This window comes from Panthera uncia, chromosome A2 (assembly GCF_023721935.1).
Source record: "Panthera uncia isolate 11264 chromosome A2, Puncia_PCG_1.0, whole genome shotgun sequence".
Lineage (NCBI taxonomy): Eukaryota > Metazoa > Chordata > Mammalia > Carnivora > Felidae > Panthera > Panthera uncia.
Window position 1 is genome coordinate 122,484,751 of NC_064816.1, and position 27,174 is coordinate 122,511,924.

Here is a 27,174-nt window from a genome sequence, read left to right on the forward strand (position 1 = left end):
AGAGTGAAGAACACAGCATAAATAAGAAGAGCCCAAGTCAGTCTTTCTCCACTTGGCAAGCATGTTGGAGGTGAATGTCCTAAAGCTGTCACGTAGAATCTTTGGCATTGGAAGTAGAATCTCACTGGCAGTTTTATTTCCTGCCACCAGAGTACGCACCATTCTCAGCTTTCAGGAGGAGACCTTACGGGAGTCGCACATCCACATGCCCCACCCTGGAGCACAGAGGCCAGGAAGTTAATAAAGCGCCATGAGGATCATTCTCCTGCATCACTTAAGAGGAGCCACAATCTGGAATGTGTTCAGCAGGCACACGGAGGCGGTACAAAGCTTCTCAGGATAAGATGCCAAAAGCACACAGAACACACTCTCTCTCTCCCTCAGCCAATTCTGACTACTTATTGGAAAATGAATTTTCTAAAACGACTACCTAAAAGAAAGCAGGCCCACACTGTCTCCCAAAGAAAACTAATCCAAACGTTTATACCAAGGGCAGGATGGCCTGAAAGTTCAACTCTGTCAATTCCAGCTCAATCTAGAGCATCCGCAGGCAGACACCCTGGGCTGCCTCTGGAGAAAGCAAGCTTCTCATTATTGGAAGTGTCAGGCAAGGCCCGAATGACCACCTGGTCGGCAGGAAAGGTGAAATTAATTTCTGTCATTTAAAAAATCTTTCAACCCTAAAATTCTATGACTCTCTGCCAAAGGAGAGAAAGACAGCAAATTCTCATTATAAAACATTAAGGAAGCTGAAAACATAGCATCCCTCTTTCTTGCTCAGGTTCTAAATGAATTGAGAAATAAGAGAGTCAGAAGATGAAAACCTAAAATATCCCCTTTACTAGTTTTTACGGAAAACAAGGCTCAGGGTAAGAACCAACAAGACAGCTAACTGGACCCTCAGATTACCTGTTGAGGTCAGACCTAAAGCAGTTTCCTTCCCAGAGAAAAAGGGGCCCACTTTATTCTTCCCAAATAACCAGTCAAGAAGAAAAAGCAGCCCTGTGAACACAAAGAGTCCGGAAGGACTTAGGATAATATTTCCTCATGGAAATTTGGAGTGAGGGTAGGGATTCCTAATAATAGCAATAAACATTTATTGAAAGGCACCGAGCTGGGGTATTTTGGGGGTTTGCTGTCATGCTTATTTAACCATCATAACAACTCTTTTTTTAAGATTTTTTTAAAACTAGTCTCTATATCCAACGTGGGGCTCAAACTCACAACCCAAGATCAAGAACTGCATGTTCCACTGACTGAGTCGGCCCTCTGCCCATTTTCTCTCTGGAAAAAGACCAAGATTTTGCATTTATCCTCAGAGGGGAATTATCCTCATCAACTGGTCAACGTACATGAGAGCAAAGAAGTAAGTATGGTATCAGCAAACGCCCTGCAGGTTCTCAGGGGTTCCCTGTGAGGCCCACAGTACAGGACCCTAGGTGGGGGTATGACTGGGGTAAAAGTAAGCAGCTGGCCCCCAGGTTGACTCCTGCAATGTTGGCTCCTGACTTTTGGGGATCTAAGTATGAGTTCTTTAAAGAAAGAGTCTTAAGCACTGTGTGTTTAAACCAAAAGCAGCATCAAAACCACCGACAGGAGGAGCTGGGTTCAAATTCCCCAACTTGTGCTCAGTGCGAGGTCCTTAACCACACGGATGTAAGTCTTCTCTTCCCTAAAGTAGGGAGAGCGAGCCATTGCATGGGGAACAAAGAGTAAGAACAAGAGGTGATAAATGCGCTGAGCCCAGCCTAGAAGTGGCTCAAAAATGAGAGGGACAGCCACCATTAACTAGACAGCATCTCTCATCCCTGTGCCTCTGTCTTCTCGGCTAGCAGTTCATTTGCCTTTCTGGCTTTTCCTTTCCTCTGAAAAAAATGTGTTTCTAATCAGTGTTTTGCATTTTGGAATAAAAGAAGATAAGGGGAAAAGCTATTAAATTTGCATTAAAAATGTTAAGGTCCTGGGGCACCTGGGAGGCTCAGTCGGTTAAGGGCCCAACTGTCGATTTCAACTCAGGTCATGATCTCACAGTTCGTGAGTCTGAGCACAGAGCCTGCTTGGGATTCTCTCACTCCCCCTCTCTCTCTGCCCCTCCCCTGTTTGCTCTCTCTCTCTCAAAATAAATAAACATTAAAAAAGTTATTTTAAGTGTTAAGGTCCTGTCAGAAAGGTAGATGAGACTCAAAGAGAAAGGCAGTACAGATAGACCTGTGCTTCAGAGGCTGTGTTCTATCAGGAAAATCAACTGGATGACACCTCTTCGACCACAGGCTGATGCCACCTTCCACTCTCCAAAGAATGTAAAGTTGGTCAGCAAAGGAAAAGGCTTATGCTTTCTCTGATTCTATAAATTTCATCCAGGCAACGTAGAGCATCACTTAAGAGTGGGGTCTCCAGGGGCGCCTGGGTGGCTCAGTCGGTTGAGTGTCCAACTCTTGATTTCGGTTGAGCATCCGACTCTTGATTTCAGCTCAGGTCATGGTCTCATGTTTGTGGGATTGAGCCCCACGTTGGGCTCCACGCTGTCAGTGATCCCTACTTGGGATTCTCTCTCTCCCTCTCCCTCTGCCCTTCCCCATTTGTACTCTCCCTCTCAAAATAAATAAACATTTTTTTAAAAAGTGGGGTCTCCTTGGGGCACCCCAGTGGCTCAGTTGGTTGAGCATCTGACTTTGGCTCAGGTCACGATCTCACAGTTCATGAGTTCGAGCCCCACATCAGGCTCTGAGCTATCAGCTGGCACATTAAGGTCCAGCTATCAGTTCACAGCCTGGAGCCTGCTTCGGATTCTGTGTGTGTGTGTGTCTCTCTCTCTGCCCCTCCCCCTTCTCAAAAATAAACATTAAAAAAAAAGAGTCTAGGATGCACAAAGAGAGTAAAGATATGACACTTACAAGGTAGACTGGCCTTTAGCCACTTAAAGAGGGAGGGGCAGGCATACATGAGGTGAAATTCTGGCTCTGATTTGCAGTTTGTGAATGTGTCCTGTCTCTGCAGTGGCCAGTTCGACAGTATGGTAGCCATATTTGTGTTTAATGCTTCTAGTTCATAAATTAAGAAGAAATCACAAAGCTCATGCTTTGGGAACAAAAGTGTATGTCTTCCTTCATTAGAAAAGAGTGAATTTCCTTATAGGAATTTCCTAAAAGGCCCTCGTAAACTCTTCAGTGGAAAACATCAACTGTTTGCATCCAAAGATTCTTTGAATCCCTCAACTGGAAAATCTCTGCTGTTAACCCCTATCCTGGACTGCTGTACCATATCCATACATGCTTTGAAAGATCGGCCTAAATCAAATTCCAATTCTCAAGAAATTCTGATATTACCTTCTACGATAGTCTTTTGATATATCAACTTGACTAGTCTGCTCTCCCCAATTATTCAATCAAATATGCATCTAGGTGGTGTTACTGTAAAGGTATTTTGCAGGTGTGGTTAAAGTTGATAATCAGTTAACTTTAAGTAGGAGAGATTATCCAAGATAATCTGGGTGGGCCTGATTCCATAAATTGAAAGGCCTTAAATTCTACCAGTGGACAGCAGATTCAACTTTTACCCCAGAGTTCCAGCCTCCTCTTCCTGAAAGCATGCCCTATGCATTTTGGATTTGCCTATCCAGTCTCCACAATCACGTAAGCCAACTGCTTGCAATAAACCTCTTTGCACGTATCTCCCACTGGTTCTGCATCTCTTGTTGAACCCTGACCAATACGCCTGCACCTGCCGAGACATTGCCCAAGCTTTGCATGGCTGTGTTTTCCCTTTACCACAGTGAGCAATATACTGGCCAGCTTTGTTTCATCAACAGGTTGTACTGGTGACCCCTGGAGAGCAGCTTCCAATGGGGCCAATCCAGCAGCATTCAACCAGGTCAGGGTCACTTTCCCAGGCTAGCCAAGGAATAACACCACCAAATGACATATAAAAGCATGTGGGGAAGAAAAGAAAACAATGGACCAACCTCCCCCCGCCCCCAAACAGAGAGGGGAATTCTGCAAAAATGAAGAATGTATCCATCGGGTCACAGGCCAAGACACTGCCCCCTGCCCCTCTCTGAGAAATCAGTCTTCAATCCTCCATTTTTTTGTATGACCGTCATATCATCTCTTTTAGAGTCACCATAAGGGCACATTAAAATACTGGTTTCTAGGGCTCCTGTTCCCTAGCCACTTTCTCAGGGATGCTCATTTTCGCTATAATCCTAAGTAACTCTGAAGCACAATAGTTTAGAATCATCCCAGTCTAATCCGCAAGAACAACCAGCACATTCAGACTAAGTATTGTGAATTTCAAGGAAATAGAGTCTGAGGCAAACAAGACTAATGCCAGCACCTCAAAAATGAAGAGAAAAGAGGCAGCCAGAACATTTGTGCAGTGAAATGTCCCAACTGCACACAGTGTACGAGAAGAAGTGGCCCAGTGAAAGCCAGCTAAAGCCCCACTGTCATATTTACTCATGCCCAGCAGTTCCTGACTGTACTAGCCCCTGACATTCACAGGCGTCTCGATAGGATGTCTTTGTGTTTCTTCACAGAACTAGCTCAGCGACTCAGTCTCTGTGTGGGTTGGATAATAAGATCCTGCTGAAAAATGTCACTGTTCTCCTATTTTTCCCTCTGAAATTTGTTTTTCTCAGTATGCCAACTTTCTATCTAGCCAGACAAATTAAGAATTATTCCCTGGTCAAAAAGCAAGGAAAGAGAAGGTCAGAGGGGGAGAGGGCGCTTACGACCCCAAAAAGCCAGACTCCTGGAGGGCAGGCAGCTCCGGGGTCTTTTTTTCCTCTGGCTCCCTCTCTCCTCCTCTCTCCTTGTCTGCTTCTCTCTCTCTCTCCAGATGTGACAGGGCCCTTACTTTGGATGTATTACTACTAAATAATGCTGTTTTTCACCCCCATTACTCAATCATCACAAACACTGATTTTGCATGTAAACCTGACCCTTTTTGTCCTTTATGTGTCCATTTGAGTGATCTTCAAATCTTCAGGCTGAAGGAATAACTGAGGACAGTACATGATATGCCGGTTGCTAGGTTACGCAGCAATGCCTCCAGACAGAGGACTACGGGTCTAACATTTGAGGAGCGATGTTAGAAATACCCTAAAATAAAAATCTGAACCTCCAAAAACAGGAAAAAAAAGAAGGCTGGGAGGCGGGGGTGAGGTAGAAAGATGAGAATGTGTGGCAAACTGTGGTAAATGCACATTCACCGTAATTCCCATTGTGGCCTTCCCCAGGTTCGTTTACCATCAGAGACCATGTCCCCATCATCCCCAGACAGCTTGAGCAATTCATCTTCACCCATTAATCGAAGGATCTGGGCTTGACTTCTTGTCCACTCTATTTTCCTGCCCCTAACTCGATTCTATTCTCAGTTGTTTTTCTTCCATCACTTTCCTTTTCACAGAACACAGGCATCCTTTACACAATTCCCAACATCAAGAGAAGACGGAACGAGGCAGGTATAAAGGAAGATATCTGCTAACTACCTATTTGTGATGTGTAAACACAGACCACGGAGGGAGGCCGAGGGCATGCTGCACAGGAATGGTTTGCTCTCTTTCCATATGTAATGAGACTCGGGGTAAAATGAGCGGAGAGCTGCAGGTAGACAGCTTGCAGGGGCCCAGGGAGTCTCCCGGGATGTCGTGAACCCCAGGGGAAGAACATAGGGAGAATGCTGGTCCCCCTCAGCATTTTAATCAACCACTTGTAGAAGACAGAGATGAAGAACAGTATGTTTTTCTGCAGAAGAACATGCTGTCTTACCTTAAAGGAACAAGCACTATTAGATGTTCACTCTTGATGAAAAACAGGCACCCTTTTTTTGCTTGCTTCCTCAGCCAAGTTCACATGGTAGGAGTGAGCACACACCTATCTTGGTGTCCAGGCCCAGGGACCAAAAGCTCAAGGTTGGACCCAATCCATATCCAGGTCTCCCTGACACCCTAGGATAAGAATTGACTGAGTACAATTTGCTAAGAAATAATGGAAGGTCATTATTTAGAGATGAGTCTTAGACTCAACCTTGAAGTCAGAGTAGGCAGCCCCCTTGAGCACAGAAGCTGAGGGGGACAATTTTAGCAATCCAGACAGCGGGATCAGCACCAGCAATGGCATAGTGTGGTCATCTGAGGAATGAGGACATGTATTAAGAAAATCTCTCTCTCTCACTACAGGCCCTGGGAGAACAGTAATGTCACGAGCATGATGGACCAACAGGGGTCTGGGAGCCTAGAAAGTGCAGTAGACCACAAGGAAGGAAGCCCAGGTTGGGCCTGAGCCAGCTAACTTCCCATGTGACCTTGGGCAAGTCGATCGGCTTCAGTTTCCTCATCAACAGAATGGAGGCAAGGGGCCCAGCACCAAAGGTCAATTCTCTTCTCTTTTATTCTCAGTACAACAAAGAGGAAACATTTAAGGTTTCTGAGCAAAATTACTGATTATGATGAAGGGAATGCTTCAGAGAAATGAATCTGTCAGCAGCAGTGAATTGGAGTAGAAAGGAAGTAAGTTAAGGAGGTTGGCTGAGGTGATGAAGGATTCTAGCAACACACTTCTAACTACGATCACTGCAGGGCTTGGCACTTAACTGAGTCAGCCCGCAGGCTCCAGCCCCAGGCCCACCTGCCCTGAGCGTCTCCAGTCTCCAAGTTCACAATCTGATACAAGAACCCAGATCTGAAAAGCTAGTAAAAAGTTCTATGATAAAAATTTATGCCTTTCCTCACATGCATAACTTGAAGGAGAGTAAATATGGCCCAATTTTTGGTGGGTGATTTTGTAATGTTTAACAAAAGCCTTAAAAATGTTCAAAATCAAATTCTAAGAATTTGTCCTACAGAAACATCAGAGGTACCGACATCTTACAAGGGCTGTCTAAGGCAGTATTAGTCATAATGGAGGAAAAAAAAAAAAAACTAAAAGCAAATCCAGTGCATTATTTATTGTTTCTTATCTCAAAGCCCAGCTTTCTTGGCCCCACTTTGGAATACAAGAGTTACACCCAAGCATTCCCCTTTGCCACCTGACAGAATGTGAAGCTTCACCAGTGGAGGGCACCGGAATGATCCTGCCTGGTCAGAGAAAGGCTGCTGGCTTTCCATCCACCACCATGATTCTTATTATTTGATGTGCAAGTCCTCAGGCCTCCTGCCCTACTCCGCCTACAGAGGCCACTTCTAAGTCACTCTGCCTACTACAGACTCCTTTCTATAGTCCAACACAGGTGTGTATCCTTCACCTTGGTGGTGATGTCCCTGTGGCAGCCATGTTCTCTTCGAAGAGCCTTGGGGAGGGGGGCAGTTCCCTCTCTTGGGCTTTAGTTCTCAAACTGCCCACTCCTCAGACTAAAGGCCACAGCTGGTTTGCTGCAACTGCTTCTTCAGCATCCTCTTTTACCCCTTTCCTTGCAGTTAACCAGTTCCTACAAGGAACCATTTTTTAAAATAAAATGCTCCTGTTCAAATAATGGTATGGTTTCTATACCCTGACTGATACACAAAGTCTTCCAAAGGTTCCCTAATATGAAGGAAAATTGAAATAAATATAGTTAAGCAGCCCAATTATACATAACACAGCCATTAAAGGGCTGGTATAAAAAAATGTTTAATAATATCAGAACATGTCACATTGCATTGTGCAGCGAAAAATGTAGGTTGCAAAACAGTATTGTAACATGAGTCCAAATTGTTGGAATATAACGTGTGTGTATACACCAAAAAAATACCAGTGCCCATGTGTAGATAACTACAGGAACAATGTTCCTCGTGTGCAACAGATGCAAAAAGGAAAGAGAGCAGGAAAAATGTCTGATATTGTGGGTATTTGCCCAACCCAGCTAATGAAGATTGTCTATGTTTCTGCAGGAGAAAGCGACCTCCCTGGTTTTGACAGAAGGAACCAGCAAAGCTGGAGTGAACCACATGAAACAGCCTTTCCCCTGCAGTCGTGTTTTATCATCCATTTGAGACAGAGACTTGATTCCCCAGCCCCTCTCCACTGCCATCAATTTTAACTTAGCCCCCAATCAAATGTCACATTGCACATGTTTAAACCTCGGTTACAATGTTGCTGGCAAGTTAGAGCCTGTGGCCTCAGAAACCCACAAAGTGCTGGAGAGGAGAGCTGCACTTACAGGAAAGAAGCTCATGCTTGCAAAACATACACATTTAAAAGGCCACCCCAAGGGCCCTGGCAGGGATCACCAAGGATGCCGCTACAGCAGTGAAAATGCCAACTCCACAGCTGACTCTAGGCAAAGCCAATGCAAACAACAGACTATGGAGGGAGAACAAGACGGACACCTCTGTAGCAGAGAGCTATGGAACAAAGTGGGATGGAAACATCAGAGAGGGAGAAGTGAAAAAGCTCGCTGGCTGGCATCAAAGAGACAGCACGGTGTCACATGGTATCCCAAAAGTAACCTGCTGCTGTGGTGTGACCCACCTACACACTGGTATCTGAAGGGCCTGACTCAAAGCGTGGCTTCGCCACTAACAGCTTTGTCTCTTTGGGCATTTGGCACAGCACCTGGCACATAGCTGGTGCTCAGTGAAATTCGGTAAATGAGCTACATGTACATGACAACATCTCTGGACCTCCCTCGCTGCCACACGAAGACAGTCATACCTAGACTAAATGGTATTGCTGTGGGGATTAAATTAGTGCTAACAACGCCTCGATCTGGCACACAGAATGGATGCAACACATCATTCATAAGAAGGGGCAGCTTTGCTACTGAGCACCAAAAATATGGAAAATCTGCCTGACAAAGAAGACGGAAGAGGATCTGAGGCAAAGGGAACACAGGTCAAGGCCATTTTGTTCACCTGCCTTGAGACATCGCAGTACAGCGATTCTTTTTCTTTTCTGTTTTTCCCCATGATCGTGGATGTGTTAGCAGTCGGGTGGAGCCTGTGGATCTTTTCTCTGAATAAGGTCTTTAAATGCAGAAATAAAATGCATACGCTTGCAAAAAAAACCCGATAGTTATGCAAATATTTTTAAAATTGTATCATAGTAACATATATGCTGCTTTATCAATGTAGTTATCAGCAACTTTCTCCAGAAATTGCCAGATCGTACATATTTTAAGCATTGCAGGCCGGAAGGGCTGCAACAATGATACATAAATAAATGGGCACAGCTGTGTTCCAATAAATTTTATTTACAAAAACAGGTGGCAGCCTGGATTCCACCCAAAGGCTATAGTTTGTTGATCCCTGTATTAATGCATGAAATAACAAGATACATTACAAGGTCTAATAACCACCATAATTTCTAATTAAGTGTAATGATCATAAATTACATGTTGAAGAAGCTGTAATAACAGTGATAAATGGAAATATCTATGATTTCTACTGGTAACATTGGCACAGATACTGCTTTACTACTGTGGCTTCTTGCCTATATTCATGACTGAAATAATGCAAAATTTATATTTTCACAGAGTTGTAACTTTCTTTCTGCATAAGTTCATGGACTCCAGGTTAAAACGGTGGTTTTCCACTGTACTTTAGAAGAAAATTCAAATACCTACTATGCTTTAAAAGACTCAGCTGGATGTGGCCCCAGCCAACCTTTCCAATCCCATCCGATCTACTTCCCACCCCCAGCTCACTATCCCTATCACACCAAGTCCTTCATGCTTCAGGGCCTTCACACTGGCTATTCCTTTTCCTGCAATGCTATGATCTGCCTCCTTATGATCCACAAGTCTTGGCTCAAATGTCTCCTCTTTAGAGAGACATTCTTGATGCCTTATGGCAATCTTGGCCAAGGCCCACAGATGGATATCCAGGGCCTTGCAGGGAGATCCAGATTGCCCTGGAGCTGGCTTGACCCCATGAAGAAGACCCAGAACCAAGACAGTAACCCTGGGTAGCAGAAATCCTTACAGGAGAATTACTGCTTAGAGAGGAGGCATAAGTTTTCTTCTCGGGGCTCATGTGTTAGAAGAAGAAAGGTCCAAAGCTCCTTATTCTGGAAACCACATCCACACTGCTGTAGTTGTATTTCATTTTTATCTGGTTATTTGTTAACTTGAGCCAAGCCAAATCATATTTCTGACCTGTTCTGGAACCTATATTCTACAGCTGGCCTAGCAGGCTGAACCTCAACTGTAACACCTACCACACTCTGCCCCCATATGTGTATCACAGTACGTTACTCACTTCCTTCATACCACATACCCCAATCTCAAAATAAATACCTTGTTTGTTTTTTAAAAATTTCTCGTCTGTGTCCACACACACAAGAACATATGCAAGAGATGAGTGGGAATCTTCACATTTTATCATCATCAGTGCCTAAAACAGTGCCTGGTAGGTGAAACGTGTTCAATAAATACTTTTTAAGTGAATGGAATGGATATTTTAATCACAATTGAGAGTAAGAGCCAGAATATATTTGTAAACTAAAGCTAACTGCCCATTTATGTCTTCAAAGACAGACATACAGTCCCTTTCTTCCTTGTGCAATGCAAATAAATTTCAAACTATCTTTCCTTTCCTTCCCTATTCTATCTACAACCTTCTGTCCACAAGAGGATATTTATTTCATGCCTACTATGAGGCACATGTATCATTAAGCATTTTTTTAAAACAGAGAATTGACACGTATTTGCTCGTGTTCCAGTACCAATCCATGTGTCCGCAATGGTGTCCTGAATGGAAATGAGCCATATTCCACCACACTGGTCACCTGGGCCACAGTACCAGGCTGCCCAGGCACAGGAGCAAGGTCACAACAGCCCTGAAGCTCTCCAACACCCAAGCTCTGCAGCTCATGAGGCCGTCCAGAAGCACTCCCAGAAATCCACCTGCTCCTGCCCTATGGGGAAGGGCCCCATTAAGAGAAGAGGTGGGATGGATGCCCGAGGAAGGCAGGCTGCGGATTCAGTGCGGGAGACAAAGTACCCAACAGTGCACACAAAACAAAGAATGGGCTTCAGTGGACATCCACAAGAGTCTGCTTCATGCCATCCTCTCTTCCCTCCCTCCTTGCACCAGGAGGGAAATCAGAGTTTATTTTCTTTATTTTCTTTTAATTTTAACGTTTATTTATTTTTGAGAGACAGAGAGAGACAGAGCACAAGGAGGAGAGGGAGACACAGAATCCGAAGCAGGCTCCAGGCTCTGAGCTGTCAGCATAGAGCCCGATGCGGGGTTTGAACCCACAAATCGTGAGATCATGACCTGAGCCAAAGTCAGTCACCCAACCGGACTGAGCCACCCAGGTGCCCCGCGAAATCAGAGTTTAAACAGAGTCTTCTAGAGGAGTTAGTAAGGATAACAGATGCAAGGGGCAGGAAGTAAACAGTCAAAACTTTTAAAGTTTTACAAACTCATCTGCATTTGAGCTTTCCTCTGCCTTTTTTCACTAGAGCACCCACACCGCACTCAGACATCCAGGCCTTGTCTCCAGAAGCTGTCTGTCTTGTCAGGGTAGGCAAGGGAACTAACTCTACCTTCATGGAAAGCACTCATGACATAGTCAGCAATAACAAGACTGTGCCAATTCAGTTAAATAGGGCTTTTTTCTTAAGAGTTGATTCAAAGATAATTGCCAAAGAAAGCATTTATTTTATAGACTTATTTTCTGGTGTAAGTATGTCCAATCCAGATGAACTAACTAATTGGTATGAAGGGACAACTACTTGGTGAATTAAATAAATGCCTTTTTCACATAGATACTTGATAACAAGGTTTTGGGTTTTTTACTATAAAAAGATCCTGTGAAATAAGATGACATATATCATAGAAACAGCAGCTGATTTAAAAAGCCACTTACAACATGGCTTTTAGCAAAAGGTAAAGGTATAAATAAAACTGAGACAAAATCCAGGCTGTACAATTAGTCATAGACAATCATATTCAAGTTACCTCCTTTCTCGGACACTTAATTTTATTAAAAAAAAAAATGGGAAATACACTAACTGATAAATACATGCCAATGTTTGTAGAAATTAATTAAACTCAACAGAATGACTTGTAAACAGCAAATGCCCAATATATAATACATAAATAGCTATAAACAATGAAAGTGCATAAACACAGATATAACTTATGATGGATACATGAGGTCTTAGGCATACATTTTACTAAACGTACACTAAATGTCTACTAAATTTAATTGAAAAAAAATTTACAAGACTTTCATTGGAAAATGTCAAAGAACATTCTAATGAATTAATAAATAAAGATAAATCGTTTTCATGGATGAAATAGAAAAATACCATAAAGAAAGCAATTTTCCCCAAAATTAATCCATAAATTAGTTCAATGCTAATTAAAATCCTAACAGGATTTGACAAGCTGATGCTAAAATACATATAAATGGCACAGTATGGACTGGGAAGGATAATTTTGATAAAAAGAAGACAGGTTCATTCTCCTGGTATCAAGTTTTGTTACCAAGTTGTAAGTGATCGAAGGTGTGTGGTAAAGAACCAAAAAGCCACAAAGATACCTATACTCGAGAAAACTTGACTCACAACAGAAGCGATGATCAGAAGCAGAATCATGGGGATGGGAAGAAGGGTAATGAATTAGTCAACAAATGGTGCTAGGACAAAAAAGATAAAATTAGAGCCCTGCCTAATGCATGTGCATGCGCGCATGCACACACACACACACACACACACACACACACACACACACACTTTCAAAATTGATTAATTACCTATATAAAAATCAAGACTTCATAGCTTTCGAAAGAAAACACAAAAGAATACCTTTATGACATATGGCTAGAGAAAGTGCTTTTAAACAAGACATGGGAAGCCCAGATATTAAAGGTGGGGGGGAGGAGATCAATTTAATCATCTTAAAATGAATATTTAACTTATTTTTAACAATAGACACCACAGGAAAGTTAACAAAAAGCTATGGACTAAGCGGAGCTATAGAAAAAAGAACTTGTGTCCACTTCCAATAAAGAACTCCTGTCAGTCAATGAAAGTACAACACTCTGCTCCCACTGCTGGACAAAGACTGGACAGGCAGTTTGTAAAAGGGAAATCTGAAGAGATAATAAACATAGGAAATATGCTCAGCCTCAGCAGTTAGGGAAATAGTAATTAAAACCACAAGAAGCCGCCCAGCATCCCCATCCACTTGGCTAAAAAGACTGTGACAGCAAGCGCTGGTTAGGAAGGCGGGAATACGAACTCTACGTTATGGGTGGCACTAGGCCGGCTGAAGGTCGTTGGGCAATTTCTGGTAAGGCTGAATCAGGGCGCACCCTGCAACCCAAAGGCTTTCTACATTCTGTAGTGGAGAAACTTTCAAGTGAGGGCACATGAATACATGTACAAGAATATTCATTACAGTACTATTTGTGATACCAAAATTGGGGAAACAACTGCTTATCAGCTGGGTTTTATTCATGCCATGGGGTATTATGCATAATTCATCTCAAAAATATAACTTTGGATGAGAAACTTAAATTGGAAAATATTACCTACAGTATGATAGCAGTAACCTCAATTTTAAAATGCTAAACAATTCTCTATATTATTCACGAAAACATAAATATGTAGAAAACCATAAAACATTCATGAGGATAATGTACATCAATCTCAGGCTAGTACTTACCTCTGGGGAGAGAGGAATAGAAAGAGAAACAGGAAGAATGACAGAGTAGGGCTTAAGCCAGACTAGCTTTTTTTTTTTAAAGATAATCTGAATCAATAGGCAAAATGTTAATATCTATTAACATCTAGATGATTGAGTATATGGGTGTCAGTTATATCATTTCCTGTGCTTTTTTGATATGTTTGAAATATGGCATGATTAAAAAGTTTTAAATTACTATTTAAATGATTTCTGCTTGACAATAATATCACTAGTCTAAAATTCATTGGTCTGAGTCAAAAGCAGTGGCTGGATTTCTTACATCTATGCATTACTCTGTAATGAGGGAATAATTAAAGATATAAGCATATATTTAAAAACAATGTGCTGACTATAAATTAGCCTTGCACAATCTTGTTCTTCTTTTCCCTGCCAACAGTTACATTCTTAAAACAACCAAAATGCAGTCTTTTTAAAAAGTGCCTATTAGTCAAGCCAGTGGTTTTCAAATAATGAAATGCTTTTGTTCTAAAAAGGGGATAAAAAAAATCCCTCAGATGATGCCTCAGAACCTAAACTAGACAAAGAGGCAGTGTATTAATATTAATATGTTTTATGAGCTCAAGTTTGTAAATGTGTATTTTATCAAGGTCATCAGTAGGAATTAAGGAAGCTTTTATAGTAACATAAAAATTCAATATCTGGTATTGTGGATGATTATCACAATAATATAACAAGCTTCCACATTCAATTTACTTTGTGTTTTATTATCTTACTCACTGTGGAGAAAATCTGGATGCATTTCCACGTGTACAAGTTTTCTACTGCTGTGTAACAAATTATCACAACCTTAGAAGCTTAAGACAACACAATGTGTAATGTCACAGTTTCTATGGGTCAGGAATCTAGAACGTTTTAGCTAGGTCCTTTACTTGGGTTTTTCAGGGCTGAAATCAAGATGCTGGTTGGCTGAATCCTAATTTGGAATTCAGAGGCCTCTGTCAAGTTCATTCCAACTGTTGATAAATTTGTTTCCTTGTGTATGACTAAGATCCCTCTTCCCTCCATTTTTAAGCTAGCTATTGACAAGGAACCATGCTCAACTCCAAGGGGTTGCTCTCCTCCCATCCTTATCCTGGAGCCTTTTCCATAACATGACAATTTTCTCCTTCTCAGGGACAATAGGAGAGCATCTCTATAATGCTTTAGCTTCTCTTAAAGGGCCCCTCTAATTAGGTCAGGCCCACAAAGATAATCGCCCTTTTGATTAACCCAAAGTCAAGTGATTAAGGACCTTAACTGCATATGCAAATGCCTTGGAACATACAGTATGAGATAATCACAGAAGTGACATCCCATCATATCCACGGATCCAGACCATATTCAAAGAGAGAGAATTATACTGGGCATGTAACACTAGGGGGTGGGTATCTTGGGTGCCACCTTGGATGCTGCCAACCACACACACACACGTATGTACCTGTCAGTGGTAAATGTTTTGAGAGCCTAACTCGAAATCTAAGGATTCTTGGAAAAGGTACAATGGGACACCTTTTCTTTCAAATCTATATAACTAACATCTAATCTCAACTCTCATTCCTGATAAATATTCAAATTCAGACCAAAAAAAAAAAAAATCCAAAACTCACAGAAAGGAATCAAATTAGATTTTCACCTGTTACTGGACACCAGCCATGCTCCTAAGCCAATATATCTGAACCACCCCTGATCTATGTGGGCCAGCACACAGGTGCAGCAGCAGTAAACCTGCTTAATGATTTTGCTTGAATGGATGGATTCGTGCCTGATTTAAAATAAAACAGTACAATCTTCCCAGTCAATGACACATTTATAAGCAGTGTAAATATATGCACAGGGATGGAGGAAATGAAATGCTTCATATTGATGTCTGTTTAAAGTCAACTTAACCTGGCACCTTAATAATGATGAAGCTCTTATTACAGTTTCTGTTGATTCTTTTACTTATGTTTAAAGAACTCAAAATAATATTTTAAAAGGCTGTATAAACTAAATACATCTGCAATTCCTGAACCACCTCTGAAAACCCCTGAAATGGAACTTTCTTCATAATAATACAGAAGATCTTCATTTCAATTCCAAAATTCACCGCCAGAAGCTCTGCAACCTAAAACTCCAAAACCCCTAAGGCTTCTGTGAGCCCTAAATGCTTAAATGAAATCATCCATTAAAGTGCCTGGTGCCTAGGGGGTCCTTAACAAATGGTGACTGTATAAGCCAGGATGACCCCGTTTCTTTGACTCATCATTAAACTTCTATTTTCTAAGGAAACAGTGAAAAAAATCACAAAAAGCCTCAGGTTAAAGAATGGACGCTATTGTATTGTTTTAAAAAACCAAAAGAGAGAGAGGCATCTGTGTGGCTCAGTCACTGAAGCATCCGACTTTGGCTCAGGTGATGATCTCACGGTTCGTGAGTTCAAGCCCCATGTCGGGCTCTGTGTGGACAGCTCAGAGCCTGGACCCTGCTTCAGATTCTGTGTCTCCCTCTCTCTCTCTGCCGCTCCCCTGCTTGTGCTCCTCTCTAAGATTAGTAAAACATTAAAAACAAAAGAAAAAATAGAACAGAAGAGAAAAAAGGCAAGTAAAAAGTCCAAACAAAAAGAACTGATTTTAAAACTGAGTTGAATACTTTCAGCCATGAAGAAAGTTTGACAGATAAATAGAAAATATGACTCACTGAGGGATGACCACAGCTAGGTGACTTACATATTGTCTTGCTAGTATTAAGCCTTTTATTCTTCAGTACACAATGAAATAGGCAGAGTATATTAACTACCATGTTAAGATGTCCAGTATGTATTACGTTAAAATGTAAATTATGCTGGGGCACCCGGGTAGCTCAGTCAGTTGAGTGATGGATTCTTGATTTCGGCTCAGGTGGTTATCTCAATGTGGGATCGAGCCCTGCATCAGGCTCCACACTGTGCGTGGAGCTTGCTTAAGATTCTCTCTCCTTCTGCCCCTCTCCCCTAACTAGTGCTGTCTGCCTCTCAAATTTAAAAAAATGCAAGTTATGAAAAAATGTGTATGCTATGATCTCATTTTGCAAGAACAAATATGTATCCAAACTCAAATATGTATCCTGAAATGTTAGTTTTCTCTAAGTAACAGGATTGTGATCATTTAAACAATTTTGACTCTTCTTTTTTTAATATGTCTCCAATGTGCTTACCTTATTTGTGTAAATTTTGTAAATGAAATTTGATTACTTCATATCAGCTTGCTTAGGAGCAGCAAATACTGAGAAAAGACTTTTATATAAGTTACACTAAATTAGTAAAGTGGCACCTCATTATTTTTTTTTATATATCTAAAAACCTAAACCTACAATGCTTGCAAGTCTGAAGTTACAAGAGATAAGGCATCTGAACACAGGGGAAAAGAAAGAAAAGTAGATGAACAGAGCCCGGGAAGAGACATTTTTTTAAAAGATGGCTAATAACCTAAAGATGATAGTGAGGAAAGATAGAGTGAAAGAAAAATGAAGTCACAGAGAGACAGAAAGGAAAAATCAGCAGGAAGAAACGGGATCACAGGAGGGAAAAATAAAAGTCAGGGAGCAAAGAAAGAATGGCAAAAGGGAAGAAATACATTTTTAAAAACCATAATGTAAGAGGAAGCTATCCCTTCCTAGTCATCTCTTAATGAAATGCAACATCTTAAATAAGGTCATAATGAATCATTTTTAAACTTATGTTTTGGTTGGGGTTTCCCCCCCTCCGACAGGAGTGAGAAATGACAAGTGTGCTTGATAGCCAAGGTTAACTTGACCTCTATCAGTACCAGAGATTCGACAGCACTGCAATTAACCCACCAGGTCTCTTTCAGATCTTTCTCTGTAGCTACAGCACCAACTTCATGATCGTCTTTGAAAAATGAAGAGTGGTTACTTACTGGTTTACAAGTGCAGTTGATGTAACAAAATGCTCACTTTTGTATTTGGACTTGAAACTTTAGGTGTGGTAAAGGAAGTGAACCAATTTCCCCCAAAATTATTCTCAGAAGAAGGAGTAAATATCAAAGTGCCTAATAAATTCCCTCTATTTTCCTGTGAACACTTTCTCAATTTATACAATCACTGTCCCCCCTCCATCCTCAAAAAAGAGAAGCAACAGATCTTTTCGCCTCTTGTATCCTTTATCGAAGTGGAAATTCTCTCATTGCTACTGTATGTTTTAATGATGTAAACTTTCTTCTACTTTTCTTCTTTTATATTTTCTTCTTCCTCTTAGCTTAAGCAGTTGAAATCTAGCAAAAGTGAAAAAACACATCTTAATCTTTGGATAATCTCTGGAAAGTAGGAAACCTGTCTCACAGCTCTTCTCTGAAAGAGAAAGCTAAAGAGATGTTGCATACGGTGGTTTCATGAAAAAGCCCCAGAGTTCTCTGCCACTCCTTCTATAGAGAGGGTGGTCCCTTGTCCTCTGCTCTTGATTGTGGGCAGGCTTATGACTGCTTCAAGCAAAAGAGTATAGCAGAAGATTCCAGAGAACTTCTGAGGCTAGGTCATCAAAAGCCATGCAGCTCCTGCTTGGCTCTCTTGAAACACTGGCTCTTAGGTAGTACCGTCGCAGGGAGCTTCTCAGAACACTGCTACATGCTGCAAGGAAGCCCAAGCCACATGCAAAGGCCACATGTAGGCACTTCAGTTTATGGTCCCAGCTGATGGGTGCCCACCCTTTGAGTCATTCCAATCCAGAAGCCAAACAGACCAGTGAAGAAGCTTCCAAATGATTCCATCTCCCAGATATTTGTGTCCTTCCAAATGAGACTCCAAGCAATGAATTACAAGCCATCAACCTTGCTTTGCCATGTTCAAATCCCCGACCCAGATTATCAATGAGTATAACTAATCATTTCCACTGATAACGGGTTTTTGTTTTATGTTACTATGTTTCGGGTGTTTTGTGAAGCAACAATAGACAGCTGGAACAATGGAGATAAAAAAAAAAAAGGTCACGCAATAATTATTACCGTAACTTAACTCTCATCACAGTGGAAAGAGTGGGCAATCTAGAACCCTTATGTCACCCAGTGTCACATCCAGAAAACAACTGCGAAGAGGTGGAGATTAAAATCTCTTTGCTCTCTCCAGTCTGTCTACCAAACTTTCTTCCCTTTTTTTTTTTTTATTTCTCTTTTTTCTTTTGATCTTTGTTTCATGCCTACCCCTTAAGTCTGCCCTTGGGTCACTGACTTACTGTTCTAGTGGGTAGTCATTTTTCATGAAACAAATATCTACTGAGCACTATTCTAGACATTGAGATTAAAAGATGAGGAAATCTGTGTCTGGGACCTTGTAATAAAATGTTTTTCAAACTGTGGATCACAACCATTAATAGTCATGAATTCATCCTGATAGGTCTTCCCAAACATTTTAAAAATATAAAATAATACAGAAAATAACATACTAAAAATAACAAAAAAAAAAAAAAAAAAAAAAAAAAAAAAAAAAAAAAAAAAAAAAAAGGCTTTCCGGGGATGCCTGGGTGGCTCAGTCAGTTAAGCATCCAACTTCAGCTCAGGTCATGATCTCACGGTTTGGGAGTTCGAGTCCTGCATTGGGCTCTGTGCTGATAGCCTGCTTCAGATTCTGTGTCTCCTTCTCTCTCTGCTCCTCCCCCACTCACGCTCTGAGTGTGTGTCTCTCTCTCTCAAAAATAAACATTAAAAATAAATTTTTTAAAGGCTTTCCAAATAGTATAAGTGACTATTGTTACATTAATCTTTTTTTTTTTTTTTTCCTAAGTAGGCTTCATACCCAGCGCAGGGCCTGATGCAGGGCTTGAATTCATGACCCTGTGATCAAGACTGGAGCAAAGATCAAGAATCAGACACTTAACCAGCTGAGCCACCCAGGCACCCCTGTTTCATGAATCTTTTATCCTTTGACACAAACACATGATGTCTATATTGTTTCCAGCCTAAAACTTTGAGAAAATGTAGTCTAATAGCTAGACAAAAATAACCTCATTTCTGAAAGAAAAAAAAAAAAGCCATGAATGAGATTGTGCTTAGGAAATCTGCAGTTAAGTTGCTGGCTTTGGAACACATTGTAAGAATCACAGAGCCTTTCTCAGAACTGTTTTCCTCCACTGATAACTGGTTTTGTTTTTTACTATTGTTAGTTTTGTTTAGGAGTATTCTAGTGTTTCTAGGGCCATTCTTGGTAAACAAGTGCCTGCCTTCAGAGTGTGTCACTCATTCTGTATCTGAGCATGACACAGTTAAATGTTTGAGTACTTGAGTCAACCTATTCATTGGTTTAATAACTAAACTAGAGAACATGGAATTATCATGACCTCTGGCATTTATCTTTGCCTGCAATTCTAGAAGCAGTCCTATCTTACCAAACCCAAGCTAGGGAGCCTAAGCAAAAAAAAGTTAACTGCCTGTGTAATCACCACGATAGCCTCTATCCAACAGTCAGTGGTAAACATTAAATAACATGTCATAAAACCACTGACATCTGAGTAATTCCGATGGCAGTCAGTACCTCCTCTCTCCTGCGCCCTCTCATTTATGTGACTCAACTTAGACTGGCTTTTTTTTTTTCTTCATCCTGAAATAAGTATATATTCTTCCAAGTCTTCCCTAGAGGAAAAGCACCAAATGATTTAAAATGATAGCTCCCATCCAATTCCCAAACTCTAATTAGGAAATTCTAAAACCACCCAAAAAAATGTTTTTACAGAAAACTTCAGAAAGTCTACTGCCGATTTAGTTTGAGTCACTGAGAACAAAATACCAGGATAAAGGTGAGATGACATTCCCAGAACAGGCAGTGGCTGGCCAAAGCCCAATCCCAGGGCTGCATAGCTCGTGAGGAAGGTGCGGACAGTCTGAGGAGTACGTACACATGTGTGGGTGTGTGTGATTGTGTGTGTATTCCAATTTTAATAAGTTGAGCTTGATGGGTTGAGGAAGGGCTGAGGGAAGCCAAGCAGTACCTACCACTTCATCCTAAATAACATCACAGGAATCAAACACCCAGGTGTGCCATAGGGCCATCATCTTGCCCATAGCTCAACCCCGGCCTTCTGTCTTCATCTACTGAACTGGGAAAAATCTAGTATGTTCTTTAGTAGAATTTTTTTTAAGTCTATATATTTGAGAGAGAGAGAGAAAGAGCGTGACTGGGGGAAGGGCACAGAGAAAGAGGAAGAGAGAGAGAATCCAGCAGGCTCTGCACTGTCAGCACAGAGCCTGATGCATGGCTCAGAACTCACGAACCATGAGACCCTGACCTGAGCCAAGATCGAGAGTTGGATGCTTAACTGACTGAGCCACCCATGCGCCACCTAAATAAAGTAAATGTTAATAATATTAATAATCTTTTGGTTCCTGACTTGGAGAAATTCAAAATGTAAGGTCTGGGGAGTAATTATAAAAAAGTGTTGGTTCACATGTGGCAAGATACTACTACAGAGTGAATGCTTCTGTCTCCCAAATTTGTTTGTTGAATCCTAATGCCCAATATGATGATATTAGAAGGTGAGACCTTTAGGAGGTGATTAGGTCATGAGGGTAAAGCCCTCACGAATGGGATTAGTGCCCTTATAAAAAGAGACCCTCTGGAGCTTTCTCTCCCTTCTATGTTGAGGGCACAGTGAAAAGATGACCACCTCTGAACCAAGAAGCAGGCCCTCTCCAGACACCAAATCTGCCAGCACCTCCGTCTTGGACTTCTTGTTTCCAGAATTGTGAGAAATAAAACTGTGAGAAATAAAATTATAACAGCCTAAAAGGACCAAAACACAAGCCAACACAAAATGACATTATTTCAAAGCGTTTTTTGTTTTGGTCAAAATTCTGGCTCCAACCTCTGTTCTTGGTGACATGTTTTCACCATATGTACATGTAAAGCCAACTGCAAACAGCTGCATTCAGTTGTTCACTGGTTATTGGAAAATGGGTCACCACAGAGGAGTGTGACTATCATAAACTTCTCCTTCATGTAATGAAAAAGAGTGTGTGGGGGTGGGGTAGAGAATGCCAACAAAGTTTCTAAGCCACGGCCCATATTTTCCTTCACGGAAAGTCTGAAGCATTCATTTATTTAAGCCTAGAATTCTCTCTGCTCTCCTGTGACTACTGCTTCCTTAGAGTCAATTGACTAAAGTGAAGAACTTATGATAGGTGAGCCACATGAATATTAATAGATCCCCAGGGTGAAATAAAGTAAAATACACTTTCTCAGAATTGAACAATCACATAATTTGGGGTAAATTATCTTTCATAAGTATAGTTTGATTCTTAGAGGTTGTAATTTGCTATAATGAAAATAAAAATGATAATGCTGACTAAAATTATATTACTGTCTGATTATCTGCATAATAATGATTTACTTGTATACTGTAAGGTACAGGGGGGGCTCTTATTTTTCCCTCCCCATGGCAATTGCAGTGAACTAGAGATAAATTCCTAAAGCTGACCATGTTCTCAGGAATAGGTCATTTATTCCAAATAGGGAGTACTTTAATCCATAGAACTGATTTAATTATTATGAGACTTCATGAACCTTAAAAATTTTAATTGATATTCAGCAATGTGTGAATATCAAATTCAGATGTGTGTGTGTGTGTGTGTGTGTGTGTGTGTGTGTGTGTGAATATATATAGTGTACTTATTTTAGAGAGATAATTAATAAGCTGTGGGGGACAAAAAGCCAACCTCAACTTTTTAACATTGATTTAAGACTCTTAGAGAAGCATTAAGATTCATTTATTCACTCTACAATTCCTCCATGATGAATAATCTGAAAGTGCATGTGCCTATTCTGTTAATTGAATTAACCAACATCATACATATTTATTAAGAGACTAATTGTACTTTCTATCTTACAGAGAAAACTGCATCACATTAAATCAACAAACAGTCCTCAAACACCTATTTCTTTTTTGTTCAAGAAACCAGGTGAGACACTGTAAGAGGGGTCTAGAGGTGGAACACAGTTTTTGATTGCAAGGTGTTTCGAATCCCATGGAGAAGAAAATACAAATTAGCACACAAATAGTTAAACATCATTTCAAGGCAACAGCAAAGACATGCAGGTTCTGATTCTCTGCAAATGAAACTACCAGACAATAACTAAAGAAACAATGATTCTGAAAGCAGTAAAGATGGGAAGAAATTTACAAGAAGACTGAAGTAAGAAACTAATCTCCAGAACTGGGGTTAAGATTCTTTCAGGCAAATAGCCAAGGTTTCTTCCAGCTCAAACAATTTAGGATTGGTAGGGAGAAGAGGTCAGCTGTCCTGAAATGGCAGTTATTTTAATAAGACTGCTTTCAGTGTGTGTTTGTTGCGAAAATTCATCTCCCCAGAAGCAAAGAGTATGTTATTTTGTGTCTTTATCCAAAGCACCTAGTCCTGTACCTGAAACACGATAATAGGAGGAAGGGGCGGGAGGAAGAACAGGACTGAATTCCAGAAGCAAGGTTTATTTAGAGTTTATTCAGGCAGGTTGTCTGAAGTTGAGAAAACAAGACAAACAAGCAACACTGAAAATGTTGCCTGGGGCGAGACTGTGACACGCCTTGATGGCCAGGTTAAATAAGTAAGAAATTGGACCTCATGCTCTCTCAGCAACAGTAAAATGATGCCTCCAGTTCAGGGAGCACCCAGGCCTACAGGCCAATAAGATTTCATAATGTGGATTTTCATCATATGCAGGAATAAGGGGAAAGATCCAGAACCTGCTCACACTTCTAGTGGTAGTGTGCAATCATGACCAACAGCCTTGTTAAAAATGCTCGAACCCCAGCCCTCATCTACGGAATCTAAACCTCTAGATTTGACACGTGATCTGCATTTAAATCTGAGAGCTGTTGTTTTGGAAAATGAAAGTACCCCAGGTGGACATGACACAGACTTACTATCTAAAAAGTAAAACACTACATATTATATTATAAATACACTAAAACCATTGCAGTATATACAGTAACTGGGCAGATTTTATGGTGTATGAGTCAGATGTTTAAAAAATAAAGCATAAGATGGGGCGCCTGGGTGGCTTGGTCGGTTAAGCGTCCGACTTCGGCTCAGGTCATGATCTCACGGTCCATGAGTTCGAGCCCCGCGTCGGGCTCTGTGCTGACAGCACAGAGCCTGGAGCCTGTTTCGGATTCTGTGTCTCCCTCTCTCTCTGCCCCTCCCCTGTTCATGCTCTGTCTCTCTCTGTCTCAAAAATAAATAAACGTTAAAAAAAAATTTTTTTTAAATAAAAAAATAAAAAAAATAAAGCATAAGAGTTCAGATTCTACTTAACAGATTTTTTAAATGTGCACTGAATCACATAGGTCCACAGAGGATCAAATTATAAACCTAACTGATTCAAAAATCATATTCCCAATAATCTTTTCAAACATGACCCTCATCCATCATCAATTGGTATCTATCTAGTTTATCTCTAGACTGAAAACTCTATGAAATCAGGAATTTATCTTTTTCATCCCATCACATGCTTAAATGTCAAATCTGAGCAAATAGATTTCTCCCTCTTTCACTCCTATGCCCCAATCTACAGGAAATATTAAGATTTTTTTCTACTTATTTTCCTATGAATGTAAGTTAGAAAATGTTTTATGTTCTATATTAGGAGTACCCAAAAGGGATGTTAAAATTGAGTATGTTAGTCAGATAATTATATTAACATTTTATCTGGCTGTGCAAATCAACAAATTTATCAAGAAGACAGCACTGTGGAAATAAATAAAGAAAGTAGTTCAATTTAACTGCAATATGTTATTATTAACCTTAGCCAAGATATCAAGGAGGTTAATACAAAGCAAGCTTTTTTTTTTTAGTTTAGTTATTATTTATTTTGAGAGAGATAGAGTACAAGTGGGGATCAGAAGGGGGGGGGGGGGCGCGGGGAGAGAATCCCTAGCAGGCTCCACACTGTCAGCACAGAGCCTGATGCAGGGCTCAAACCCACGAACCATAAGATCGTGACTTGGGCCAAAATCAAGAGTTGGATACTTAACTGACTGAGCCACCCAGACGCCCCTGTGGCAAGCTTTTTGAAGGCAGACATTTCAAGAAGATTCTTATCTGGTCCTATTTTCTCCTTGGAATCAAGAGAGCTACCCAGCATTTGATGTCAATCCCTAGATCTATTTCAAAATACCCTTGCATTTCCTTCCTCTCCATAGTAAATGGTTTTCTGATCATTTCTAGCATAGGCTGACCACTCTTCCAGTATGATACATTCAGACTAATCACAGGGAAGTCTGTAGTCATTTATGGTTTAGCTTAGAACCATAAGGCTCCCCAATGCCCTTAGAATAAAATTTAACATCTTTAATACGGCCTTACAAGGCCTTGAGAATTGAGGCTTATGCAAAACTCTCTAGCCACATTTTGCCCATTTCAAGGGCCTCCCCCCGCACCCTTGTCTTAGATATCTGCTTAAATGTCACCTGCTCCAGGCTTAATTAGGTCTGGATGCTTACATTTGTCCTTTGTGACACTTAACAATTATAACTGGCTAATTTGGACTAAATATTTATTTGTCTTTCTTCCCTCCTGGACTTTGAGAATCACGAAGGTTGGAACTATCTTGGGCTCAACACAGTGCCTGGCACATCCGGGAAGTCCATACAAGTTTCTTTTATCGAACATACGCATGCATAGTTTTGTTTTGTTTTTTTTCCTCCTGGCATGGCTGTTTCTGCTTGACAGCCCTGGGTTATAAGCTGGCAGATCCAGTACAAGTAGCCTATCTAGGAGAGTCCAGTGCTTTCCAAAAGCTGGTGACAGGCATTCCAGCAGCCATCAGGGCAAGGAGCGTCCATAATAAAAGTCAGGTTCAATCACAAGTTAAAAAAAAAGGGAGAACTCAGCAGCAAGGCACATGTGAACGTAGAGTCTTTAACAAGGCCACAGCAGGCAGCAGGTTGTGAGAAAGGCACGGGAGAGAGCAAAGGGGCAGCACAGAAGAAATGCTTAGAGTCAGGAACCCCAGGAGAGCTGAGTGGACAGGGCAAGGTGAAAAGCAGGAACATTTTTCTTTGCATTCCTGCCTGCTGAGACCCGGTCCTGGGGCACTGGCTCAGGTCTGCAGGTGGGGGCCCGTGCCAGTCACACCTGGCAGAGGGCAGCTTGCAGAGGTGGCGACAGTGGCTTCTGTTGAACAAATCCAGAATCTTGTACCGTAGGCGGCAGAAAAGGGAATGTGGCTGGGTCAGGAAATTTACAACATTCCTGGGCTCTGGTTTGCTCAAATTAAAATGCCTATCCCCGTGAAAGTTCTTTGATCAAGAGTAACCAAGACCAACATAAAGTGGTTTAAGTAAAGGGGTGGGACTGAAAAGCCCCGGCAGGTCCTCTCTCAGGGGTGCAAAGACAGGACACAGAAAGCAGAGAGGGAAATCAGGATGGGAGCTTCTCCCTCTCCACCGCTGCTGACTCCCTCGGGGGGCCTTCATTCCCACTTACCTCAATCCTTCCTGCAGGCTGGTTTTACTCAGTGCGCTTATAGCTTGCTCTACCAACTATTTGACTTGCGGGATGATTTATCTGCCATCAGATGTGATTCCATATGACTGTCTGTTCTGGCAAACACCACCACCCAACTCACCCCTGAATTTCAGATTCCCAGAAGAGAGTATGGGGTGCCCACCTAGGATAATGTGTCAGCTCGTGGTGCCGTTGGCTCTGTGACAATAGGGAAAGGACACAGGGCACCAGGCCATAGAGCTGCCGTCTGGTTCCTGCCCAGGAACCAGGGGTAGGACAGCTCCCCAGGAAAAGACATGCCTCAGTTTGCTTTGTATATTGTTTGGTGGCAGTGTTGGTGGTGGTCTGTGGATGCGTGACACTTTCTTCAGGGAAGAACACACTCCAATCGCGAGGCTTCCTTAAACTATTTCACATACAGCCTTGTATTTATTCTCCCTAGCGAACCCTCCCTTGTAATGATCTTCAGTGACTCTCCAACACTTCTGCCCCCAAGCCAAGGCAAAACTAAGACTATACATGTATTTTATGAATGTATGAGAAGCAAAACAACACATGCAACAGACTGTTATTTTTGTTCTCTACTACAGTCCATTCTTAAAGCTCTTTCAATTGACTAAAATGATGTAACTCCCACTAATGAGGGATGATCTACAGTTTGAAAACCCCTACTATTAATTCTATTGTCCTAGAATCTTATCATCCAAAAAGTTTTGCACTTTCACATTATACCTAAAATAGAAGAAAGTTCCCCAATCTTTTCTCAGAAATACCTCCAACCCCACAAGATTTTAGCCACTTTTAGAAGATGAGCCAGGTTGACGTGAGATGTCTTATGCTTCAGGACACCAACCCAAAACAGAGAAAGATGTGGTTAACAAAAATGCCCCTGCTCTCTCTTTATTAGATAGCCTACATCCACCGTACAAAAAAGGGCACGTTTGAAAAAAAATTACCCAAGGCATATGCACAAATTTGAACTGTTTTGATTACAGCGATCTTGAGCCAGCCACAGGACACTCCTGTTCTCATTTTCTGTAGCAACCGACGGAGACACGTACCCCTGTGTTAGCCGACCCAGTTCAGAGGTGTCAT

General features: G+C 41.3%; 1 protein-coding gene across 6 annotated transcripts in view; it reads right to left on the reverse strand.

Moving 5' to 3' along the window:
* The window catches only part of ELMO1 (engulfment and cell motility 1), a 533,507-nt gene that overhangs the window by 375,735 nt on the left and 130,598 nt on the right, over positions 1-27,174 (reverse strand). The window lies entirely within an intron of this gene.